General features: G+C 43.2%; 1 protein-coding gene across 4 annotated transcripts in view; it reads left to right on the top strand.

Annotated features, from left to right (window-relative positions):
* Positions 1 to 26,272, top strand: part of CENPC (centromere protein C) — a 522,895-nt gene that overhangs the window by 118,505 nt on the left and 378,118 nt on the right. The gene's annotated exons all lie outside the window — the stretch shown is intronic.

Here is a 26,272-nt window from a genome sequence, read left to right as displayed (position 1 = left end):
ACAGCGGACAGAATTAAAATTAGACTTGGGAAACTTAACATTAATAAATCACAAGGACCAGAGGGCTTGCACCCGAGAGTACTTAGGGAACTCAGTCAAGTAATTGTAAGACCATTATTCCTAAATTTTTTTACTGACAGTCTACTGACTGAAATGGTACCTACCAGCTGATTGGAGAAAAGCCAATGTAGCACAAATATTTAAAAAGGGCCAAAAATACATCCCTGGGAAGACCAGTTAGCCTAACATCAATAGTATGTAAACTCGTAGAGGGGATAAGGGACTATATACAAGATTTTTGTAATGAGAACGGTATCATTAGCAGTAATCGGCATGGATTCATGAAGAATCGTTCTTGCCAAACCAATCTATTAACATTTTATGAGGAGGTGAGTTGCCATCTAGATAAAGGAAGGCCCATAGACGTGGTGTATCTGGATTTTGCAAAAGCATTTGAAACAGTTCCCAGTAAACGTTTACTGTACAAAATAAGGTCCGTTGGCATGGAGCATAGGGTGAGTACATGGATTGAAAACTGGCTACAAGGGTGAGTTCAGAGGGTGGTGATAAATGGGGAGTACTCGGACATGATCAGGGGTGGGTAGTGGGGTCCCCCAGGGTTCTGCGCTGGGACCAATCCTATTTAATTTGTTCATAAGCGACCTGGAGGATGGGGTAAATAGTTCAATCTCTGTATTTTCGGACAATACTAAGCTAAGCAGGGCAATAACTTCTCCGCAGGATATGTAAACCTTGCAAAAAGATCTGAACAAATAAATGGGGTTGGCAACAATGTGGCAAATGAGGTTCAATGTAGAAAAATGTAAAATAATGCATTTGTGTGGCAAAAATATGAATGCAATCTATACACTGGAGGGAGAACCTCTGGTGTAATCTAGGATGGAAAAGGACCTGGGGGTCCTAGTAGATGATAGGCTCAGCAATGGCGTGCAATGCCAAGCTGCTGCTAACAAAGCAAACAGAATATTGGCATGCATTAAAAAGGGGATCAACTCCAGAGATATATTGATCGTTCTCCCGCACTACAAGACTCTGGTTTGGCCGCACCTAAAGTATGCTGTCCAGTCCTGGGCACCAGTCCTCAGGAAGGATGTACTGGAAATGGAGCGAGTACAAAGAAGCTCAACAAAGCTAATGAAGCGTCTGGAGGATATTGGTTATGAGGAAAGGTTGCGAGCACTGAACTTATTCTCTCTGGAGAAGAGACGCTTAAGAGGGGATATGATTTCAATATACAAATGCCATACTGGTGACCCCACAATAGGGATAAAACATTTTTGCAGAAGGGAGTTTAACAAGACTCATGGCCACTCATTAAAATTAGAAGAAAAGAGGTTTAACCTTACTACGAAGAGGGTCCTTTACTGTAATAGCGGCTAGGATTTGAAATTCCCTTCCACAGGCGGTGGTCTCAGCGGGGAGCATCGTTCGTTTCAAGAAACTATTAGAAAAGCACCTGAATGACCACAACATACAGAGATTTACAATGTAATACTGACATACAATCACACAGATAGGTTGGACTTGTCTTTTTTTCAACCTCACCTACTATGTAACTGTGACTTTCTCCTTCCTTTTTGCCGAAGGGGTGTTGGATTTTCACTTGGAGGACATTGTTCATTCTTCTTTGTCCTCAGCCGTCATGTCCTAGGGAGGTGGCCTTACACTCCTTGGATGTGGTTTGCACAATTCACGCGTACCTTCCAGTGACGGCTGCTTTTCAGATTTGACATTTGATGTGGCAGCTGGTTGTACAGGCATATACCATTAAGGGGCGGGAGCCTCCTTTCCCTGTTGTTGGCCTCTACATCAGGGCGGTTTAGTGCCTCCTGGGCGATCCATCAGCAGGTGTCTGTTTCTTTGGTTTGCCCAACCCTTGTGGCACTGCTTGGGGACACACTTGTTTGATAATGGATAAATAAGAAGCAGCTGTGTCTGTCAATGAACATACAGTGCCTTGCGAAAGTATTCGGCCCCCTTGAACTTTTCAACCTTTTGCCACATTTCAGGCTTCAAACATAAAGATATAAAATTTTTATTTTTTGTGAAGAATCACCAACAAGTGGGACACAATTGTGAAGTGGAACGAAATCTATTGGATTTTTGAAACTTTTTTAACTAATAAAAAAATGAAAAGTGGGGCGTGCAAAATTATTCGGCCCCCTTGTGTTAATACTTTGTAGAGCCACCTTTTGCTGCGATTACAGCTGCAAGTCGCTTGGGGTATGTCTCTATCAGTTTTGCACATCGAGAGACTGAAATTCTTGCCCATTCTTCCTTGCAAAACAGCTCGAGCTCAGTGAGGTTGGATGGAGAGCGTTTGTGAACAACAGTTTTCAGCTCTTTCCACAGATTCTCGATTGGATTTAGGTCTGGACTTTGACTTGGCCATTCTAACACTTGGATACGTTTATTTGTGAACCATTCCTTTGTAGATTTTGCTGTATGTTTGGGATCATTGTCTTTTTGGAAGATAAATCTCTGTCCCAGTTTCAGGTCTTTTGCAGACTCCAACAGGTTTTCATCCAGAATGGTCCTGTATTTGGCTGCATCCATCTTCCCCTCAATTTTAACCATATTCCCTGTCCAAGCTGAAGAAAAGCAGGCCAAAACCATGATGCTGCCACCACCATGTTTGACAGTGGGGATGGTGTGTTGAGGGTGATGAGCTGTTGCTTTTACGCCAAACATATGGTTTTGCATTGTGGGCAAAAAGTTCGATTTTGGTTTCATCTGACCAGAGCACCTTCTTCCACATGTTTGGTGTGTCTCCCAGGTGGCTTGTGGCAAACTTTAGACAAGACTTTTTATGGATATCTTTGAGAAATGTGTTTCTTCTTGCCACTCTTCCATAAAGGCCAGATTTGTGCAGTGTACGACTGATTGTTGTCCTATGGACAGACTCTCCCACCTCAGCTGTAGTTCTCTGCAGTTCATCCAGAGTGATCATGGGCCTCTTGGCTGCATCTCTGATCAGTCTTCTCCTTGTCTGAGCTGAAAGTTTAGAGGGACGGCCAGGTCTTTGTAGATTTGCAGTGGTCTGATACTCCCATTTCAAAATGATCACTTGCACAGTGCTCCTTGGGATGTTTAAAGCTTGGGAAATCTTTTTGTATCCAAATCTGGCTTTAAACTTCTCCACAACAGTATTACGGACCTGCCTGGTGTGTTCCTTGGTCTTCATGATGCTCTCTGCACTTTGAACAGAACCCTGAGACTATCACAGAGCAGGTGCATTTATACAGAGACTTGATTACACACAGGTGGATTCTATTTATCACCATCAGTCATTTAGGACAACATTGGATCATTCAGAGATCCTCGCTGAACTTCTGGAGTGAGTTTGCTGCACTGAAAGTAAAGGGGCCGAATAATTTTGCATGCACCACTTTTCAGTTTTTTATTTGCTAAAAAAGTTTAAAATATCCAATAGATTTCGTTCCACTTCACAATTGTGTCCCAATTTTTGGTGATTCTTCACAAAAAATAAAAATGTTATATCTTTGTTTGAAGCCTGAAATGTGGCAAAAGGTTGAAAAGTTCAAGGGGGCCGAATACTTTTGCAAGGCACTGTAAGAGAGAACCTGGATCTTTTTTTGTTACCATAAAATCCATTTCTTTAAGTTCCTTGACGGACGCAGCACTCTCCCCTCTATGGAAATTCTCCTTTGACACTGCTTGTGACTGACTGGAGGCCTTTAGCAGAGAGGGTTTTATGCCTAGAGAATGAGGACTGCCCATAGGAGATTCTGATTCTTCTTCTTTTTTTTTTTTTTTCTTCTTCTGCCTAGTGTCCATTCCTGTAGGTGGGGCTATAAAACCCTGTTTGGTAATGGATAAAGAATCAGCTGTGTCCATCAATTAGCTCCTAGAAAGGGATTTTACGGTAACCAAAAAAAAAATCCAGTTTTTACATATGCCTTTCACTGGTGGAGAAAGTACTTCTTCCTCAAAAAAAATAAAGAATACAAAAAAAAAACTACCTAAGCATACTACTTCTATAACTACTGCTGTCTCTCACTAAATAGGGCCATTTTACTTCACCCAGGCATCCTCCTCGAAGTCAAAGGTAAGTCCATATTTTGGACTTGCAAGCCTTGGACTTCAAAAAACTCCAAACTTACCCAGAAACCCTATTCATAATAAATGGGAACCCCCACTCGCTGGAGCAGTGGGATGTCTGTTGGCGTCTGAGTCAGTCTGGATTAGAGATGTCCGAGACCTCTGAATCCAGTCTGTAATTTCCAGGGCTACAAAATCCTTGCTGCCGCCTCCTCGGTTCCTATCCTCCAATCTGCCAGCTTCACCAAAGACCTACAAATCTAGGGACAGCCCTAATTCCACTTCAGGCACAAGTAGTGGTAATCTCAGTTCCCACAGGACTGGGATTGGTAATGCCCTTGTCCCTTAAAACATATCTATATGTTGGCTCTAGCCCCACCCCCTTTTGAAGCCCAAATTATGGGCAGGTACAGCCAGCACAGAGCCTCACTCCCCTCCAATCTGAGTGATCTGCCACTACTATGAATTACAAAATCGAATAATGAGAATAGTAAAAGATCATTCAGAGCTCTGTGTAAAGTATTTGTCAGTATGTGTAAATGCAGCTGCAGATACAATATGCAGAGAGCTGCAGCTCTGATTAATCTTATTCTGTTATGAATTAACAAACAGTGCTGCTCATTCATTCACAACAGGTCGGCCAGAGCTACGGCTCCCTGTTTATCAGAGCTGCTTGTACAGATACACAGCCTGGCCATTGGATCACAGAGCACTGCGGTATTGTGTGAACTTTCACTATATGTGAACGAGCAATTTAGCAGTGTCGGCCTGGTGCCTTGTATAACAAAGCTTGACAATCGCTTATTCAAAAAAATGACAGCTCACAACGCTGTGTCATCCATAAGCAAGGCTGTGTATCTATTAACCGCTTCGCACCCGCCCTATAGCTGAAATACGGTTGCAGAGACACGTAATCACAGATCGCTGTAAACGGCCAATCAAAACAGCCGTTTACAGCGCGATCGCAGCTGCCAATGGGAGATGATCTCAAATGTAAACATATGAGATCTCTCATTGCCCTGTCTCTCCCTCCTCACACAGAGACAGCGTGTGAGGAGAGAGGGGATCTGTGAGTGTTATGCCGCGTACACACGATCGAACTGTATGACGTACTTAGTCCGTCATACAATCCGACGGACATTCCGCCGTACTTTCCACTGAACGGACTTGACCACACACGGATACACAAACAGTCTGACGAAAGCTTGCGCGATGACGTACAGCACGTACGACGGGACTAGAAATAGGAAGTCCAAGACACAGCAAAGCCCTGTAAATCCTTTCTGAGCATGCGCCATTCTTAGTCCGTCGGACTAGCATACTGACGACCGTATTGTCCGCTGAAACCAAAGTACGACGGAAAGATTTTTGGGCAAACCGAAATTCTTAGTACTCCGGACTGCACGCTGAAAAAGTCAGCTGAAGCCCACACACGAGCGGATTGTCCGTTGAAATGTGTTTCAACGGACTAAGTAACGTCATACAGTTCGACCGTGTGTACGCAGCATTACAGTGTTAGTTTGTGAAATCTGCCAGCCCCATCTGCCAGAGCAAATAGCCAGCGCCATCTGCCAGTGTCACGTGTCAGTGCCACGTGTCGTCAGTGCCACCTGCCACGTCAGTGTCACCTGTGATCAGTGCTACCTGTTAGTGTCACCTGCTAGTGTCACTTGCCACATCAGCGTCACCTGTCAGTGCCATTTGTGATCACTAAAAATGTCACAGGTTATATTCAGCCGAGGAGGCATACTGATATTCTTGCAGCCGACGAGAGCAACGGGGATTCCTCCTCATATTCAGATTGTAAGTCTGACGTGGACTACGAGCCTGTCCTCAGCAGCGGTACAATGACAGCCTCAGAGGAGGAAGATGAGAGTCCGCCCGTCAGACGAAGGCGTACTGGTAAGGAGGCGGTACCGTCCACCAGCACCGCAGAGCCATCCACCGGCAACGCAGTGCCATCCACCAGCACCACACAGTACCTCGGCAAAGGCCAAGTACCAGTGTGTCAACTCAGCCCCAAAGGATTAGGTCCCGTGCCAGCCTTCCCTATTCCCTCCAGAACCCCTTGTGGCTTCCTCCTAACTCAGGAGAAGCTAGCGTTCCCCCTTTCACGGCCAACCCAGGAGTCCAGGTGGACACGCACAATTTTTCTCTGATGGACTTTTTCCACTTCATTTTTACAGAGGACATTCTTGAATCGATTGTGGTCCAGTCCAACCTATATGCCCAACAATTTATTGCAAGCAACCCAACGTCCTATTATGCCCGTCCCTACGAGTGGAGAGCCCTAACAGTGGAGGAGTTTAAAAAATTTTTGGGCCTCACATTTTGTATGGGACTAAACAGAAAAAATTAAATACGTGCATATTGGTCATCCCGCCCCATCTATCACATGCCCGTCTTCCTCAATAATGCCCCGGACCAGATATCTCATGATAATGAGATTCCTACACTTTAACGACAATACCCAGTGCTTTCCCCGAAATGTCCCAAATTTTGATAAACTTTATAAAATTCGGCCGGTAATAGTTTTTTTTTTTAATTTTTTTTTTTTTCCTTTTAATTTTGTTTCAAATCTTCTTTTTATTATTATTTTTAGAAAAATTCAATCATAATACATACTAGTTCATTTACACCAATATACATAAACCACACTCTATATTCCATATTTATTAACATCAACAAACCCCCAAACACACCCATAAAAAAAATAAAAAGAACCCCACCTTAACCTTCTCTCTCCTCTTCCCTCTCCCCCCTCTCCACATTATAAATATTCCCTCAGTCCATTTGAGAACCTAAACTCTTCCCACTGCTTCCATACAATTGTTAGCTGATTATTTATATATCCTTCTTCTCTTATTTGTTTTTCCTTGAAACATATTTCGTTCAGTTCACATACCCATTCCCAAACTGTGGGATTCATTGTTTCTTTCCATTTACGTGCTATTATTGTTCTAGCTGCTGTTGTCATATGTTGTATTATCCCATTTTTCATACTATCCACTGTATCTGATGTAAGAGAGAATAATGCTACCTTCACATCTGGAGCCAGTTTTTTTTCAGTCACTTTTTTGATATATCTCAAACACTTAACCAAAAGCTTTTTACTTTCTTACAACTGAACCAAATATGTTCCATTGTCCCTTTTTTCTATCCCACACCTCCAACATTTCTCTGTATTTCCTTTATTAATTTTTTTTAATGTCACTGGACTCCAGTATCACCTCATTGTCACCTTATAATTACGTTCTTGATGTTTTAGTGCCGTTGAAGTTTTATGTATTATTCCTAAAAAAAATTTCCATTCTTCTTCTGTAATTATCTCTCCTAGTTCTTCTTCCCACTTTCTTATTCCTATTAAATCTCTAATATCTCCTGTGGGTAACAACGATACATATATTTTAGATAGTTTATTCTTATGGTTCTGCTCTTTTAATATTATCTGCTCAAATTTAGTTAATGGTCTATTTATTAAACTTTTGTTTATTTCAACAAATGTTTCTAATTGATGATATTGTAACCAGTGTTTTTTTACTTCTAATCCGAGATCAGTTAAACTAGGCATATTTCCATCCACCAATATCTGGACCATTCTTATATTCTCCACCTTGTTCAATTTCAAATAACTAACGCTTTCCAATGCTGGCTTAAATTCCGGGTTGGACATCAATGGAGACAAGGGTCCAGTCCTGGAGGATAGCTTGCCTTTTTTCAACATTGCATCCCATATTTTTAAAGTAGTTCTTGCAAAGATTGGCAATTCCCTTTTTTTCCCCCTTAATTCAGGTTTTATCCATGGCAAAAATTTTAGCTGTGTCCCGCAACATCTTCTTCTAAAACTACCCATTGTTTATTTTTACTATCATGTTGCCAGTTTATAATTCTAACCAGTGATGCCGCTTGCATATATTTTAAAAAATCAGGTAATGCTAAACCTCCATTTTCTTTTGTTCTAATTAGTGTTTCTCTTTTTATTCGGGAGTTTTTTTTTTTTTTTTTCATATATAACTACTTATGGCCTTCCTTAAATCTATCATTATCCTCTTAAGTGGAGCGATGGGTAATGTTTGGAAAACATATAAAATCTTTGGCAGTAGAACCATTTTTATTATATTTATTCTCCCTAACAATGAATATGTTATATTTTCGTATTTTTGCAGTTGTTTTATTACTTTACGTATAACCACATTATGATTTAATTCCTGTATCTGTTTCAAATCTCTCGGAATCATAATGCCCAAGTATTTAATCGCCTCTTTCTGCCATTTAAACGGGAAATCTTTTTGTAAAAGTATTTGCATTTCTTCTTTTAGAGTAATATTCATCATTTCTGATTTATCGTAGTTTACCCTGAAGTTACTTAATTCCCCAAATCTATCAAGTTCTTTTATTATATTAGGGATTGTTATAATAGGGTTTGTTATATATAGTAACAAATCATCTGCGTATACTGCCAGCTTGTATTCTTTATCCTTAATTTTAATCCCTTGTATATCTTTATTTTTCCTTATTGCATTGATTGAATGTTCCATTACTATTTATAATAAAGGGGATAGGGGATACCCTTGACGGGTCCCGTTTGACACTTTTATATACTCTGAGAACATCCCATTTATTCTTACTTTGGCCCTTGAATTGGCATATAATGCCATGATCCTGCCTAACATTCTAGGACCCATTCCTGTCTGTAGTAATGCCTCTTCTAAGAACCGCCATCCCACCCTATTGAAAGCTTTCTCAGCATCTATAGTTAGTAAACAGGCTGGGATGGCGGCCCTCTGAACATGCTCAATCAACGTGCATGTTTTTATTATATTATCCCTGGTTTCTCGCCCCTTTATAAACCCCGTTTGATCTAGCTTTATATATTCCGGCATTCTTGGAGTTAATCTATTGGAGATAATTTTTGAATATAATCTAATATCAATATTTGTCATTGAAATAGGACGAAAGTTTTTACTTAATGTATGATCTTTTTCTGGTTTTGGGATAAGTATAATATGAGCTTCCGTGCTCTGTGGTACAAAAGTTTGCGTTTTAGTTATGGAATTATATGTTTTTTTAAGTAAAGGTATAATTAAGTCTTGAAATTGTTTATAAAATCTTGCTGTGTAGCCGTCTGGTCCTGGGCTCTTTCCCAGGGCCATTTCGGCTATTGCCTGTTGTATCTCCTCCCCTGAAATGTCTTCTTCCATTTCCTCAATTGCTTCTCTAGGGAATCTAGGCAAAGCTGTTTCGTTAATATATTTTCCAATCTTTTCCGCCCTTTCCTCTTTTTTATTTTCCTGTTGTATTTCTATATTATATAATTTATCATAGTAGTTTTAAAATGTTTTTATAATTTCAGTTGGATCGTATGTTATATCCTCATTTGTTTTTAGAATCTTTACTATAGATGATGTGGGCTGTTGTCCCCTTAATGTTTTTGCTAATATTTTCCCCCGTTTTATTTCCGTGTTGGTACCATTGTGTTCTGTTCCTGTCCCTTATACGAAGAGACTCTTCATCAAGCATGGTTTGCAACTCAATTCTTTTGTCTTTTAGGAGTATATTATCCTCTGACTTCATGTTCTGTTTTTGTTTGCTTTCCAATCTCCCAATTTCCAGCAACAATTGAGTTTTCCTTTGTTCTTTTTCCCTTTTTAACCTACATCCATGCTTGATGAACAGCCCCCTTAGCACACATTTTAAAGTTTCCCACTGCATGGGGAGTGAGGTATCATCTTTATCATGAATTAACTGAAATTCCTTTATCACTCGCTGAATATCCTCCACACATTTATTTTCTTTAAGCAGATTATCATTCAGACTCCACCTTCCTTTTGTTTTTTTTTATATTCCGTTATCTCTAATTCTAGATATATCGGTGCATGGTCGGACCACAAAAATCCTCCTATATTTGTTGTTGGATTCATCAATAGCCCAGTTTGATTTAAAAAAAAATAGTCTATCCTATGATAAGAGTCATGAATATTAGAGTAGTATGTGTAGTTTTTTTTCCTTTTGGTGTTGTACCCTCCATATGTCAATCATTTGATATTTATATAATAGTTCTTTAAATTCTTTTAGTTGTTTATTTCTTTGAGAGTTGGCATTAGTGGTCTCCCTTTTCATATCCATTATAAAATTCAGATCTCCCCCAATTATTATTGTTCCTTCTGCACTGTCCAATGCGTCCCTCAGGATTTTTATCCCTGTCTTTAATTTGTTCATAGTTTGGTAAATAGAGATTAATAATTGTAACCATCCTCTCAAATAGTTTAACCTTTACAACTACAGACCTTCCATCTTTCCCCTTATATTTCTGAACTATTTGATGTAACATATCTCTGTGAAACGCATTTGATACCCCTCTTGATTTGGAGTATGGGAATGTATCATGAATCCAGTTAACATAGTTCTTATTAGTTAATTTCGGAATGTGATCAGAACGAAAATGCGTTTCCTGTAGTAGGACTATTTTTTATTTTTTTTGTAAAATCTTTTTTTATTGAATTTTCGGTGACATACAAAATCGCCCACGCAGGGGCCAAACATTTCCCACACAGGGGTAAGCTTCCAAATGTGGCAACAGGCCACAACAAGGCACATTACAAAACATATATCCTGCCTCCTATGCGGCAACCGACCGCAACAGGGCAAATGAACACAAACATAAACTTATCTATCTATACCCCACTGTGGGGAGAAGATATTGTAGGATAATTCGTGCTAAGTATTAAAATGACCGGATAAGGTATCATAAGAGCAGGTGGGTCAGCCTATAACCGTACTACATCCATAACGAACTATGGGTTATTCACTACATCCGTTGCCGTAGTGTTATCATCCAGCCAGCAGTTCCACACCTTCTCAAATTTCTGTGGGCAACCCCTGTTCAAGTAGGTGGCCCTATAGAGGGGTAAGCTAGCGTTCACCAGGTTTTTCCAGAATTTAATAGAGGGGGGAGACTATTGTTTCCAGGTCATGGTGATGGCCTTGCGTGCATAGTAGAGCAACAGGGATATGAGTGTTTTCCTAGCCCTGAGGATCGACATTTGTTCCACCAGCCCCAGCAGGCAATATTTAGGATCGTAAGGAATATTAACCTCAGTGGTCTTAACTATCACCAGGAGAACCTCTTTCCAAAAGCATACAATCGCTGGGCAAGCCCAGAAAATGTGAATGAAGTCTCCCGGCTGATAGGAGCAGCGCCAGCACTCCGGGGAGCGCGTCGGCGACATCTTGTGCAGTCTGTGGGGCGTGTAGTGGACTCTGTGTACAATTTTGTATTGGACCAATTTGTCCCTGGCTGAAACCAAAGGGGAGAACGGAAAATCCCAAATCTCCCTCCAGTCATCGTCATCCAGCTCCTGTATGTCCACCACCCATTTCCTGCGGAGGGAGGACAGCTCGGGGACGGCAGCAACCAGTAGGGACCTGTAAATCTGAGACATGTGTTTCTCCAGGTCTTTTACCCGAAGGATGGACTCAAGCTCAGAGTACTCCAGTACGACTGGTTGTCCCAAAAATTGACAGCGATAAGCATGCGCGACTTGAAGATAACAGAAGTGGGCCCATGTAGGCACATTAAATTTATCACGCAGGATATGAAAGGTAGTAAGTTCCCGTTGGTAACGACATGCTCGAGCGTCAGTATTTTACACTTGGCCCAGGCCTGAGGGTCCGGGATGGTATTAAACTGCGGAAGGCTAGGATTCAGCCACAGGGGGGTGTGAGGAGACCAGGAGTTCGGCAGGGACGCCCTCCAGGCCCTTAAAGTGGTGCGCATAGAAGGGGTGAGGCAGTGAGGCAATTTTGGCCCCCTGAAAACCAACCCCCTTAAGGCCTCCAGAGACCCCACTATAGCTGCCTGCAGGACCGTTGCAGCATTGGTCAAGTCCGGCTGCAGCCACCAGTGGACGGTTACAAGCTGGGTAGCTAGAAAATATTTGTGACAGTCAGGAAGAGCTAACCCTCCACTGCCCACAGGCCTGGTGAGCGTGGTGTATTTGAATCTGGGGGACTTGGGTTCCCAGATGAAGGAGAGAAAAAGTTGTTTCACAGAGTTAAAGAAGGCTTTAGTCAGCCATTGTGGGGAGTTCCTAAATATGTATGTAAGTTTGGGAAGGACCTTCATTTTAAGAAGGTTTATGCGGCCAATAAGAGAGAGGGGGAGATTGCCCCAAGCCTTTAATTTGGACTTGATTTCTATCAGAACAGGTTCAAGATTGAGCCGGACAAAGTCCTTGTTCTCTCTTGAAATGACAATACCCAAGTAGGTAAACCTATCCACCCATTGAAGCGTGGTGAAGGATGGTGAGGTCCTGGCCCCCTCGTACACCGGAAAGAGCTGAGATTTATGCCAATTCACCTTCAACCCAGTGAAGGCAGAGAAGGCATCCATGATTCCAAGTGCGCCCCGCAGAGAGTCACCGGGATCTAAAAAAAGCAGAAGATCATCCGCATAGAGGGCCACTCTCTCCTCCAGCCAGCCCACCCGAAGACCACGGACCTGGGCCGAACTCCGAAGAGCCTCAACAATAGGTTCCGTGGCTAGGGCAAACAAGGCCAGGGAGAGAGGGCACCCCTGCCTGGTGCCCCGCTGCAGGGGGAACGAGGGTGACAGGGAACCATTCAGTTTAATGCATGCCGTAGGACCGGTGTATAGTGTACGTATCCAGGCAATAAACCGCAATGGAAAACCCATTCTTCTAAGGGCCTCCCACAGATACACCCATTCCACTGTATCAAATGCTTTCTCCATATCAAGGGTGACAATGGCCCTAGTACCTTGATTATCATGGGGGGCATGAATCTTAGAAAACAATCTGCGGATATTGATGTCAGTGGACCTACCTGGCATAAAGCCTGTTTGATCGGAGTCAATCAGAGATTTGATTACTGTATTGAGTCTAGTGGCCAAAATTTTAGTCAATATTTTTAAATCACAGTTCAGGACTGCTATCGGCCTGTAAGAGGCACATTGCTTAGGATCCTTATTAGGTTTCGGAATGAGAACAATATGGGCTTCTCTCATAGAAGCCGGCAGGGAGCCCTGTTTAAGACAGGCTCGGTACATCCGAGCCAGCCTGGGGGCAAGCAGCTGCGCGAATGGCTCTGTAATACTCTATGGGTAGTCCATCCGGCCCCGGGGTCTTCCCCGCTGGGAAAGACCTGATGGCTGTCAGGACCTCTTCTGGTGTGATCTCTGAGACAAGGAGTAGTCGCTCCGTGTCAGGGAGCCATCCCTGTGCCAGCGTATCTAACAACGAGGTCATTGGTGTGGGGTCAAAGCTGTCAGGGAGTGAGGAGACATACAGAGAGGAGTAAAACCTGGTGAAGGCAGTCAAAATATCCTCCGGAGAGGTAACCAGTGACCCTTCTGCCGTGAGTATTTCTGGTATAACCGCAACAGGCCTGTCCTGCTGCGCCAGCATAGCCAGCAGTTAGCTGTTCTTATCACCATATTCAAAGTATTTCTGTCTGCTGTCTTGTATATCAAGCCTGGTAGTGTCTGAGACATGGAGGTGCAATTCCCGCCTAAGTGATGAGAGGCGCTCGAAGTTGGGGACCGTTGCCGAGGCCGAGTACTGAGTCAAAGCCTCCTCAACTTCGTACTGCAAATCACACTTTGTCCCCAACTTCTGCTCTAACCGCCACCACTGCAGAGATATACTGCCCCCTACCATAAGCCTTAGAGGCATCCCATGTCACCCCCAAGGAGGCTGACCCCGCATTGTGCAGCCAGTAGTCCTGCAAGGAGGGAGAAACTCTATCTTGGACTGCCGTGTTATTAATCCAATGGGGCTGCAGCCTCCAGAGGGCTTTATTCTTAAACTTGGTGGTCCTAACAATCAATTTAAGGGGGTGGTGATCCGATAAGCCAGAGGGAAGGTAGCTAGCCTCCTGGACGTTAGCCAGGAGGAGGTCGTTAGCAAACGCCAGATCAATACGGGAGGATGTTTTAAACGTGGATGCAAAACTGGAGTAGGTTCTATCCTGGGGATGAAGCCATCTCCACACCTCCCGAAAGTCCGCTGCCTGGGCCCAGACACTAAGATCAGGATTAAAAGTCGATTGTGGGAAGGGCCTATCTAGATATGAGACAAGGTGGCGTTGAAGTCTCTCATAAACAGGACACACGCCGGGCAATGCGGAGCCAACCTCTCATATAAGCTATACAGGACGTGAATCTGGCTCGGAGGAGGCAGGTAGACATTAACAATGACATATTTCTTATTATAAATGCTCAGTACCACCATGACAAATTTCCCCTGGGGGTCCAGATTAACCTCCTGGAGCACGCAAGGCACTTGCTTACTAATCAGTACAGATACCCCTCGAGAGTACGAGGAGTAGGTCGCATGTAGCGCCCTTTGCACCCAGGGTTTTTTCAAAGCTAGAACCTTGCTGCCGGTGAGGTGTGTTTCCTGCAGCAGGACTATGTGAGGGTTATGTAGTTTTAAATATTGAAATAACAGAGACCGCTTATATTTTGAGTTGAGTCCCCTGACGTTCCATGATATAATAGTCAGCGACTCGGTATCTGAGGGAGCCATCATGGAACCTCAGGGGGGAACAAAATCAGGATGAGCTTAGATAACCAGGAGGTGCAGGCCAACCCAAATTCAGTACACATATTCTGCCATATTTGAGCAGCACTAAATGTAAACTTAGCTTTTAAGGAAAAAATCCCCTCCCCACAAAACATAGAAAACATAAAAAACCCTACCCCAACATCATACGAACCAAGGTCAATGACCAATACATTCGGCCATCGAGCCATACAAACCGATGCAGGGTTTCTTCCCAAAACGTCAAAATCTTCAGATCACTGAGACCCCTGTATGGTGGGTCACAGAAGAGTACAGTCCTTCCCGGTAGAATCCGTATCAATTCCGGAAGGGGGAGTCCGATCGTGGGGGTGGGGGGGGGGGTCTGAGGGAAGGGGAGTAAACAGGGGGTGTGTCTAACCAAAAAGTGGGGTAAGTCAGTGGTCTGCAGTGGAGCTCCTCAGGCAGGAGTAACGGCAGGTTATCCCGCAATGGAAAATAAGTGGGCAATCAGTAAGGGCAAACTGGGACCCAATGGGGAGGAAATGGCTGGGGACAAAGAGCAAATGATGCCAGGGGTTCACTCGAGTCAATTTTGTAATGAAGAAGAGGAAGATCTGGCCACCTCCCGTCGATCACGTTCAGCTACTCCTTCTTCCTGACCACATATGGTCAACGGGCATCCAGCCATGCTGCCGCAGCCTCCGGAGTGTCAAAAAAAACGGGTGTTATCACCGTCAGAGATTCTTAACCTGCTGGGATACAGAAGACCAAAACGAATTCCCCTCTCTCTGCGCTTGCGTCTGACATCCGTGAAGGACTTGCGTCTCTGCTGTACTTCCTGAGAGAAATCCGGAAAAAAGAGAAGTTTGGTGTTCTCATATTTGATTTCAGGCATGGTGCGAGCCACTGCCAGGATGTGGTCCCTGTCACGGTAATTCAACAGCCGTAGCAGAAAGGGGTGCGGAGGAGCCCCAGGCCTCGGAGGGAGTGGTGGGACCCTGTGGGCTCTCCACCACAAAGGTGGGTGGCATCTCCCCCAGGTTGAGCAGGGTGGACAGGAGTTTCTCAGCAAACTCAGCGGGTCTGGGGCCCTCAGCCCTCTCAGGCAGTCCAAGTATGCGGATATTATTTCGCCTGAGGCGATTTTCAGTATCTATCGCACGATCTTGTAGCGCTTTCACTTGGATCTGCAAGGCCTTTACCTCTCTGGAATCTGAGCGGACTGTATCCTCCACCGCAGAGAGTCTATCCTCCACCTCAGCAACACGCGAGCGGAACTTATCCATGTCCTGGCGGATGAGGCCAACATCTACACTCAAGAAGTCGATCTTTGCTGTCAAAGTTTCTTTACAGGATGTTATGGCTGCTAGGATCTTTGCACCCATGGGGGTCTCCACCACCCCCGAGTCCGCGCCCACCTGTGAGCCAGAAGCCATCACCGCGGTGGACCGCCTTGAAGATAAGGCAGTAGTCGGCGGAGGGACACTAGGGGAGCTGGAGCCGGACTTGGAGCAGCGGGTCTTAGGTCGGCCCATCCGAGGCACCCCCGAGATGTAAGAGGGTCCTGGGAAGTCTTCCAGCCGAGAGCTGAGAGCCTGCGCCACAGCAACAAAGTAGGGGCTGTAGCGGTGGTGGTGGGCTTGGTCAGGAGCAATGTCTCTCCACCAAAGGGCAGCAGTCCAGTGGGTGGGTGCCGGGCTTGGGGCAACCTACAGGGGGGTAGTCCACTTGCCACACAGGAATGGGGTCTTCAGCAAAGCACGGCCTCCACGGGGGGACACAGGGAGGGAGAGAGGTGGTTCCAGGGCCCAGGATGATACTCAGGAGGGCAAAACAGTATCTCAGCCTCAGGATGGCACCTGTGAACAGTTGCAATAATACCCCCCAGTCCCAGACCAACCTTGTCCCAGGGTCCCCCGACAGGGATACAGGAGTCTGATGCCTCTTCACCTACAGATGGGAGCTCCGGAGCTCAGTGATGGGGGAAGACAGAGCAGGCCTCAAGATGGTGGTAGGCCCCGGGAGTGGAGATCCAGCCGCGACCCCACAGCAAGCAATCAGACGGCCAGGCTTCACAATTTTAGGTGGGGCGGCTGCAGCCGATGCCCATCTGCCCCTAGGATGGGTCCGGAGTCCCCTCAGGTTCAAGGGAAGGGAGGATGGCTCCGGATTGTCCGGCCTCAAGATGGCGGCAGCCGCGAGCTCCCGGGGGTAAACAGCTCTCCTCCCCGTCAATCCTCAAAGCCTCCTCACCTCTCCGTGTCCCCCAGAGGGGTGGCAGCCGATCCGGATGGTGGCGATGCTCCCTGATGCGCCGCTCCGCGGATCGCGGCACTCGAGCCCGAGGATCGCGGAAGCGATGTAGGCTGCAAGATGGCGGCGGATCCACAGGACAGAGAAGCAGCCACAGCCCTGCAGAGCTGCAATCGGTCGGCCGGGCCAGGCAATATCCACTGGGATTTGTGCAGGAGGGTAGTCAGGCTATATATGGAGAGTTTGGAGACTCTCCATGCGCTAGAAAGGCAGGATGGATGCGGATGATGACAGGATCAGCGGAGCTCCTCTAAAGCACGTCCTTTCTCGGCTACATCCGGACACGCCCCTAGTAGGACTATTTTTACCTTTTGTTTATGGAAGAAGTTTAGGATTTGATTTTTTTGAGGGAGAGTTAAGGCCTCTTGCATTGAAAGAACAAATTTTTAACCCCTCCATTTTAAACTTCAAGGAGGAGATGTATTATTCTCCGAGGGGATCCTATCTAGTATCGAAAAAGTAGAGCGAAGGATAGAGGGAAGAGAAGAGAGAGAGAAAAAAATAAATAAAAAATGTTTCTTTATCTTTACCCCCCCCCCCCCTAAATCTCTTCTCCACTCACTCCCCACCCCACTCACTCCTTCACATTCACTACCCTATAACTAATGACTTCAATAAGTCTAACTTGCTTAATAAGTAAAGTCCCTATTAGGGGGGGAAATATCGGAACCACTGGTTTAGATTAGCCGACCGTCAGTTTTTCCCATACCACTTATGCCGCCTATCTATTCACCTCTAGTTCCGTATATATGGCTAGTATTGCTAATCAACTTATCCCTTATTTTATATCCCTAGGCCTCACCCCTTTTCTCTCCTGCCCGTAACCCCCAGTTATAATCTGGGGTCTGATGGCACAAGGATGGGGCGAGGGGGAGAGAAAGAAGAGGGGGGGGGGGGGAAACTACTTTTTTTTTAAAGTTCTATACATATATATATATATATATATATATATAATTTTATTAATCGTGTTTTATATAAATTTCATTTACTCTTTAAATTACACCCGCCCCCCTTTATTTAGTCTTTTACCTGTGAAGAAAAAAAAACAAATAAATAAAAAAAAAAAAATTCCTTTATTTTTATTTTTTTATGAGTTCTATATCTGTGTGTACACCCATATATATATATATATATATATATATATATATATATATATATATATATATATATATATATATATATATATATATTATTACTCGTGTTTTATATCAATTTCAGTTACTCTTTAAATTATACCCGCCTATTTAGTCTTTTACCTGTGTCAAAAAAAAAAAGTTTTCATTTAAATTTTTTCTTTTCCTGTGTATACCCGTATATAAATATATACACATATTATTACTTTTATTAATCGTGTTTCATCTCTACCTCAATACTCTTTAAATCACCCCCACCTCCCTATATTTAATCAGTTAACTATGAGAGAAAAGGAGGAAGAGAGAGAGAGGGAAAAAAAAATAAAAAAATTACAATACTTCAGCATATCAAAAACCTCCTCTTCCCCTTTACCCCTAAATGTGAAGAAAGAAAGAAGAAGATAAAAAAAAAAAACAAAAAAAAAAAAAAAACAACCAAATAGATAAATAAATAAATAATGATAAAAACCTGCTCACCCATTTCATCCCTTATTTATAGTGAAGAAAAAAAAAAAAAAAAAATATTAATAATAATTAAACCTTAAATTAACAGTATTTCAATGTAATAAAAACCTGCTCACCCCTATTACCCCTAAAAAAAAAAAAAAAAAAAAAAATGGAAAGAATAAAATTTCTTTCCCCCTTCTTTTCTCTCTTCTTTAAAATAACAGTTCTTCAACATATCAAAAACCTGTTCACCCTAAAAAAACTAAAAAAAAAAAAATATATTTTTACAATACTTCAACATATTATACCCTGCACACCCTTTTAACCCCTTATTTATAGTGAAGCAAAAAAAAAAGGAAAAAAAAAATTGATAACCGTAAATCACAAATTAGCTCCCCCTCCTTAATCCCCCCCTCCCCCCATCCAGTTCCCCAAATCCCTATAAGCCTTTTACTCATTTTCTATAGGGTTTTGCCCATTTTGGTAAATTACTAGTGAGAGACCAAGAGTCTTTACAAATTCCGGTAAGTCTTCTAGATTCCTAATTATTTTTCTGAGATCTTCCCCCAGTTGTTTACCCCAGACCAACACATATGTGTGGATGAGTCCCTGATCAAATTTTCTGGCAGGCTGGGCCTAACACAATTTATTCCCTCCAAAAGGGCCCGCTATGGAGTGAAAATTTATAAATTGTGCGACCGAGCCACAGGGTATAAATATTCCTTCATGGTATACGAAGGGGACACCCAGCTACATCCCCCTAATTGCCCTGAATACATCGGATCGAGTGGGAAAGTTGTTTGGGAACTCATAAACCCACTCCTGGAGAAAGGCTACCATCTCTATGTGGACAATTTTTACACAAGTTTACCCCTGTTCCGCAACCTCCATAGAAAGAACACTCCAGCATGTGGCACCATAAGGACCAACCGGAAGGGTTTTCCTCAAAGCCTCGTCAACGAAAAGTTAAGAAAAGGTGAAGCGCCGAGTAACGAGGAAATTTTGGCTGTGAAGTGGAGGGACAGAAGGGATGTGTACATGCTTTCTTCGATCCACAACAATACATTCTTTGAGATCACCAGGAGGAATGGCCCAATACAAAAGCCAACTTGTATCCATGAGTACAACATGTTCATGGGGGGTGTCGACTTCAACGACCAGATGCTCGAACCCTACCTTTCCACAAAAAGAACATACCAGTGGTATAAAAAAATTTCAATTTATTTCTTTAATTTGGCCATATACAACACGTATGTAATCTATTGAAAATCCACAGAAAGACCCATACCCTTCCTTGGCTACCAGGAGGAAATCGTCACTGCCCTTATATACCCCAACGGCCCACCAGAAAACATTCGATCCGATGTAATTAGCAGACTCTCCGAACGCCACTTTCCTGATAAAATCCCTCCCAGACCAACAGGCCGAAGACCTCAGAAAAAAATGTCGGGTGTGCAGCAAACGAGGATTGAGAAGAGACACCACTCATCATTGTGCCCAATGCCCTTCCCAACCAGGCCTCTGCATAGGTGACTGTTTCCGCCGTTACCATACTTCAGTGAATTATTCGTGAAGTGTGGTAACCATAACCCTCACTTCCTGCCATTTACCTTCACACCCCTTATGCCTCTGCTTGCTCTCTAACTTACCCTGGCTTGTTATTCGACCACGCTTCTGCCTACTGATTCTGTACATACCTCTGTCTGATCTGGAACTGATCCTGGACTGTTTGATCATGCCTCTTGCCTGCCTCTTGGACTGATCTTGTACCCTCCCAGTGGACTAGTGGGATTCATAACAGGGGTCTCACATATGTGAGGGGCTCCAGAATTGTTTTTCTGGATGAAGAAGACAATTTCATTTGTTTTCTCATTCCTAGATTAGGGTCTGGAGACTCGGAGGCTTCAAAGAGATTTGGGTGGGAGAAGCCTCTACCCCTATCCCCATTCTGTCCTGAATGAGGCCCTACTTCTGCCTGCTGCCTGTAGGACCTATACCATCATGCCTCTGCTTGTCGCATGAACTGACCACACCACATGGATGGACCATGTTCCTGCCTACTACCAGGACCAATATTTTGGCACTGCTGACAATCTCTGCCTGCACTGACCTTGGACGGTATATGGACAGTATCCCTGCCTGCTGCCTATATTGACTATGGACAGTATACCTGCTTGTTGCCTGGAAAATTGTGTTTGCTTTTCCTGACCAAGTCCCTGCCTGCTGCCTGGACCAGTGCTATCATCCTGTGGACAACTGCGCTGCTAAAACCATAGGTAATCTTTTGTTTACTCTTTGCTCAGCAGAATGTATTTTGGGGTGTAATTCTTGGTATGTGCATGCTATGTGTCCCTGGAACACCTGATGGTGTTCCTTGCATGTTGGGCCTCTGTATGTTGCCAAGCTGTGTAAAAGTCTCACACATTTGGTATTGCCATACTCAGGAGGAGTAGCAGAACGTGTTTTGGGGTGTCATTTTTGCTATGTACAGGCTATGTGTTGGAAATATCTTATAAATGGACAACTTTGCGTAAAAAAAAAAATGCGTTTTCATTTTTTCCCCCCCAAAACTTCTGGAAAAAAAATGAACCATTCAAAAGACTCATTATGCCTCATAGATTATACGTTGGGGTGTTAGCTTTCCAAAATGAGGTCACTTTGTGGGAATTTCCATTGTCCTGGTGCTCCAAGGCCTTCAAAAATGAGATGTGTAATTTATGCTCCTAGAACACCTGATGGTGCTATTTCAATATTGGGCCTCTGTATGTGGCCAGACTGTGTAAAAGTCTCACACATTTGGTATCGTAATACCCAGGAGTAGCAGAATGTATTTTGGGGCATCATTTGTGGTATACACATGCCATGTGAGAGAAATAACCTATGACATTGAAAATTTTGTGAGAGAAAAAATAAATAAATCTTCATTTTGCAAAGAATTGTGGGAAAAAAATTGACAACATCAAAAACCTCACCATGCATCTTAGTAAATACCTTGGAATGTATACTTTCAAAAAAGGGGTCATTTGGGGGGTATTTGTACTTTCCTGGCTTGTTCTGGTTGCAAGAAATGAGATAGGCCACCAGTACATCAGGTGTGATCATTTTTTTATGATTCGCACCACTTGCTTGTGGACTCTCTAACTTTCACAAAGACCAAATAATATCCACTAATTTGGGTTATTTTTACCAAAGATATGTAGCAGTATAAATTGTGGCCAAAATTTATGAAGAAAAATTAATAATTTGCTAAATTTTATCACATAAACTAAGAAAAATGTGTTTTTTTCCCCCCCCCAAATTTTCGGTCTTTTTTAATTTATAGCGCAAAAAATAAAAAAAACTCAGAGGTGGTCAAATACCACCAAAAGAAAGCTCTATTTGTGGGGAAAAAAGGACACAAAATTCATGTGTGTACAGTGTTACATGACTGAGTAATTGTCAAAGTGTGAGAGCACCGAAAGCTGAAAATTGGTCTGGGCAGGAAGGTTGTTTAAGTGCCTAGTAAGCAAGTGGTTAAACCAGCCCTGACAGACACAGCATTGCCAGCTGTATGATTTGTTTTTTTAATCTCTGATCACTGGAGTTGCCCCTGCTGCCAGAGACAAGCGCTGTTGATCACAAATCCATTGCCTTCCTAGCAGCATTGTCATGCAAGTAGGAGGGACACTTGTCCATCCACGCTTTTAACAAACAAAGGGGTGGATTTGAACAGGACCAAGAACTTTATGGAATTTGTTGTCATGTAAATCCCTCACTTCGACCTCGTTTTATTACCTTGGATCTGAATCTGGTACTTTCAGGTCTTCATATACTTCCCTTTGAACCAATTCAGGATATCCCATATAAAGATCTCACCAGTAAAAGGGCCTTTTTTTGGTGGCTATTGCCTCCATCAGGCGTCTCCCACTTGGCAGCTATTTCTTGTAAACATACTTATCTTTTTTTAGAGATGATGTGGTCTTCAAACCTTCTTTCCCAAGGTGCTCTTTTCCTTTCACCTCAGTGATGATGATATCATCCCTTCCTCTGGCTTCACTTGTCTTTCCCTGAAGCACACCAAAGAGATTTCACAAAAAATTGCCTAGATGCAAAGGATATTTCGCCTGGTGATTGCCTAGATGTGGTCAGAGCAGTTAGGGGTTACCTACATGCAGCATCTTGTTTCAGAAAAACTGATTACATTTTTGTCCTTTCTAGAGATCCCAAGAAGAGAAATCCTCCTTCCACTTCTACATAAGTAGGTGTATCAGGCGGTTTATTTCCAGGCTAAATACCCCTTTCCTTTCAGAGCCCATTCCACCAGACCTTCAGTGTTTCATGTGTTTCATGTACCTTTCACCATAAAACATCCAGTTTGTAAGCCTGCAATGCCTCCACCTTGTCTTCTGTTCATACCATCTCAAATTATTACCAGGTCGATCTTCAGGCCTCTGCTGATGTAAGCTTTGGCCTCAAGGTGTTTTGGGTGTGTTTTTACCCTTGTGTCTCGTGGACCTGCTTGCCATTGTTAGCTATAGTGTTGTCCACCCCACAGTTGACAATGGTAAGTTTAACTTGACTGTAAATTCCAGTTCAGGGAGTGTTTTTCTTACTGCTTTCTTCAAAACTTGAGTCTCAGTCTGGGTAAGGTTATATGAGGGTGCACTGGGGAAAGGGTGGGGGAGGGGGGGTGGCATTCTGTCAAAGCTTCTGCCAGTGCCCAGTAACCTAAAGGTAGGGGCATAGAACTCTAAGATATTGAATTTACAGGCAAGTCAAAATTCCCATATTCTTTATGTTCTTTAATCAATATGTTCACCTTTTTTTATATAGTAAATTAGCTCATACATACAAGAGACCACAGTGGCTGAAAATGCATTCTGCCATTTGCAAACTTGTTTAATGCAGATGCCACAGCTGTAGGTGTTTTTCCATAATGTCTCACTAAAATACTCCCAGTGTTCTTATTTCTCAATCCTAGATGGGCATGATGCACATGTGCAGTGTGCACTCTTCCTCCCACCCCCCATCTCAGCAGCAGCTGAGCTCAGCATTACTGGGATAATGGAAGAGAAAGCACAATGCACATGCACAGCTTTTGAATCTGGATGTATACTTACTCCTTTGATGTTGGGAGTGCTCATCCTCTGCCATGTTCTAGAAATAAGCCAATAAGCATTGGGAGTTAGCTTGCCCAGATTTTACAGGTGATGGAAAAGGCTTACACGTATGGGTGGGGAGGGGGGGGTTTATTGAGCCATCCGGCTAATATAAATTGGATATGTCTGGCTTAAAGTGGTTGTATACTCAAAATTTACACGTTTACCTACAGATAAGCCTATAATAAGGCTTACCTGTAGGTAAAATTAATATCTCCTAAACCTGTACGGTTTAGTAGATATTCCCTATGCACGCAGCCGCTCACGTCAGCGGCGCATGCGCTCTGAATGCCCCAGCTAAAGGACCGGCAGCATTGCCAGACCTTGCCTGGAAGTAAACTCCTGCGCGTGACGTCATCATAGCTCCAGCCACTCAGTGCCGGTGCTGCGATTCTGGAAGACACGCCGAGGGCTAGATGTCAGCTCCCTTGGCGTGGACTGGGCACTGTTTGTTTTTTTTTTTGTTTGTTTTTTTTCATTTAATGCGCAGGTTTACTACCGCTTTAAGCATCGGTCCATGCTATGACATTGCCTTTTTTTTAAACATATACTGGCTACATGTTATGCATACTATGCCTTAAAAGGGCTTTCCAGGTTTTTGCCGCTTACTGTGACATAACATCTATTATCCAACAGATTTGCAATATGCCATCTTTCAGGGTTTTTGCTTGGTATGGTTTGTAAAATTATATATAAAAGAAAAGCGTAATGTATATTTGCAAGCATGCATGTACAGTTGTGCTCATAAGCTTACATACCCTGGCAGAATTTGATTTCTTGGCCATTTTTCAGAGAATATGAATCACAAACAAACATTTCAGGCTGGGTTCACACTGGTACGACAAAATGCTCCGACATTGGCAGCTCATGTCGCATGATGTGTGAAAATCAATGTTTCCCTCTAGGAGCTGCTTTGAAAATGCTTGCTGCACTACTTTGGTCCTACTTCGATTCTACTTCAGTCCATTGACTATCATTGAAGTAGGATCAAAGTCGGTTTCTTGTCCTTGGCATCAGACATTGTGTTATTTCCAGCCCCCTGCTGTAGCCCCTCCCGTTGTGTGTTAGTACAACTTGTCCTTTGACCAATCAAAACTATCTGAAAAGTCAGATCAAAGTAGTATCCTGTTCATGAAAGTCGGATGGATGTAGGACCATTGTAGGACTGATGTCGCAGAGCAAAGTAGGATTAAAGTCGTACTACTGTCGTGTAGTATAGTGTGAACACGGTCTCACTCATGGTTAGTGTTTGGCTAAAGCCATTTATTAATCAACTGTGTTTACTCTTCAAAAGTTGACATACCCTTGTGACTTTGGCCTGAATACATGCACACAAGTTGTCTCAAAGGCGTTTGAATGGCTATTAAAAGTAACCAGCCTCACCTGTGATCTGTTTGCTTGTAATTAGTGTGTGTGTGTGTGTGTGTATAAAAGGTCAATGAGTTTATGGACTCCTGACAGAACCTTGCATTTTTCATCCAGTGCTGCACTGATTTTCTGGATCACGGGGAAAGCAAAAGGATTGTTAAAGGATCTGCGGGTAAAGGTAGTTTAACTGTATAGAACAGGAAAGGGGTATTAAAGGATATACAAGGAATTGAGAATGCCAATCAGCAGTGTTCAAACTCTAATCCAAGAAGTGTAAAATGGGGGGTTCTGTTGAAACCAAACCACGGTCAGGTAGACCAACTAAAATTTCAGCCACAACTGCCAGGAAATTGTTCAGGATGCAAAGAAAAACCCACAAATAATTTCAGGTGAAATACAAGACGCTTTGAAAATGTGATGTGGCTATTAGAAGATGCACTATAAGGAGGCACTTGAAGAAAGATGGGCTGCATGGTCGAGTCTCCAGAAGCAAGCCATTACTACTATGCAGATGCCACAAAGTATTCCCATTACAACACGCCAAACAGCACAGAGACAAGCCTCAAACCTTCTAGCACAAAGTCATTTGGAGTGATGAGAACAAAATTGAGCTTTTTGGCCACAACCATAAACACTAAATTTGGAGAGGAGTCAACAAGGCCTATGATGAAAGGTACGGAGGTGGATCGCTGATGTTTTGGGGATGTGTGAGCTACAAAGGCACAGGAAATTTGATCAAAATTGATGGCAAGATGAATGCAGTATTTTATCAAAAATTCCTCGAGGAACATTTGCATTTATCAGCCAGGAAGCTGAGAATGGGATGTACTCCATTCCAACATAATGATCCAAAACACAAGGCCAAGTCGACCTGTCATTGGCTGCAGCAGAAAAAAAGTGAGGGTTCTGGAGCGGCCAGACCTCCATATCATCGAGCTACTCTAGGGAGATCTCAAACGTGCAGTTCATACAAGACAGCCCAAGAATTTACAGGAACTGGAAGCTTTCTGCCAAGAAAGAAGCATGAGCAACTTTACCATCTAAGAAAATAAAGAGCCTCATCCACAAATACCACAAAAGAGTTCAAGCTGTCATTGATGTTAAAGGGAGCAATACACGGTATTAATAACTGGGATATGTAAACTTTTGATCAGGGTCATTTGAGTATTTTCTGTTATGATTTAAAAAAATTAAACACAATTGATAATAAATGGCTTTAGCCCAACACTAACCATGAGTGAAAAAA

The sequence above is a fragment of the Lithobates pipiens genome, unplaced genomic scaffold (genome assembly GCF_037356315.1).
Source record: "Lithobates pipiens isolate NorthernLeopardFrog02 unplaced genomic scaffold, aLitPip1_a1.2 Scaffold_13, whole genome shotgun sequence".
Taxonomy (NCBI): domain Eukaryota; kingdom Metazoa; phylum Chordata; class Amphibia; order Anura; family Ranidae; genus Lithobates; species Lithobates pipiens.
Note: the sequence above shows the minus strand (reverse complement) of the source record. Positions and strands in the feature narration are given on the sequence as shown.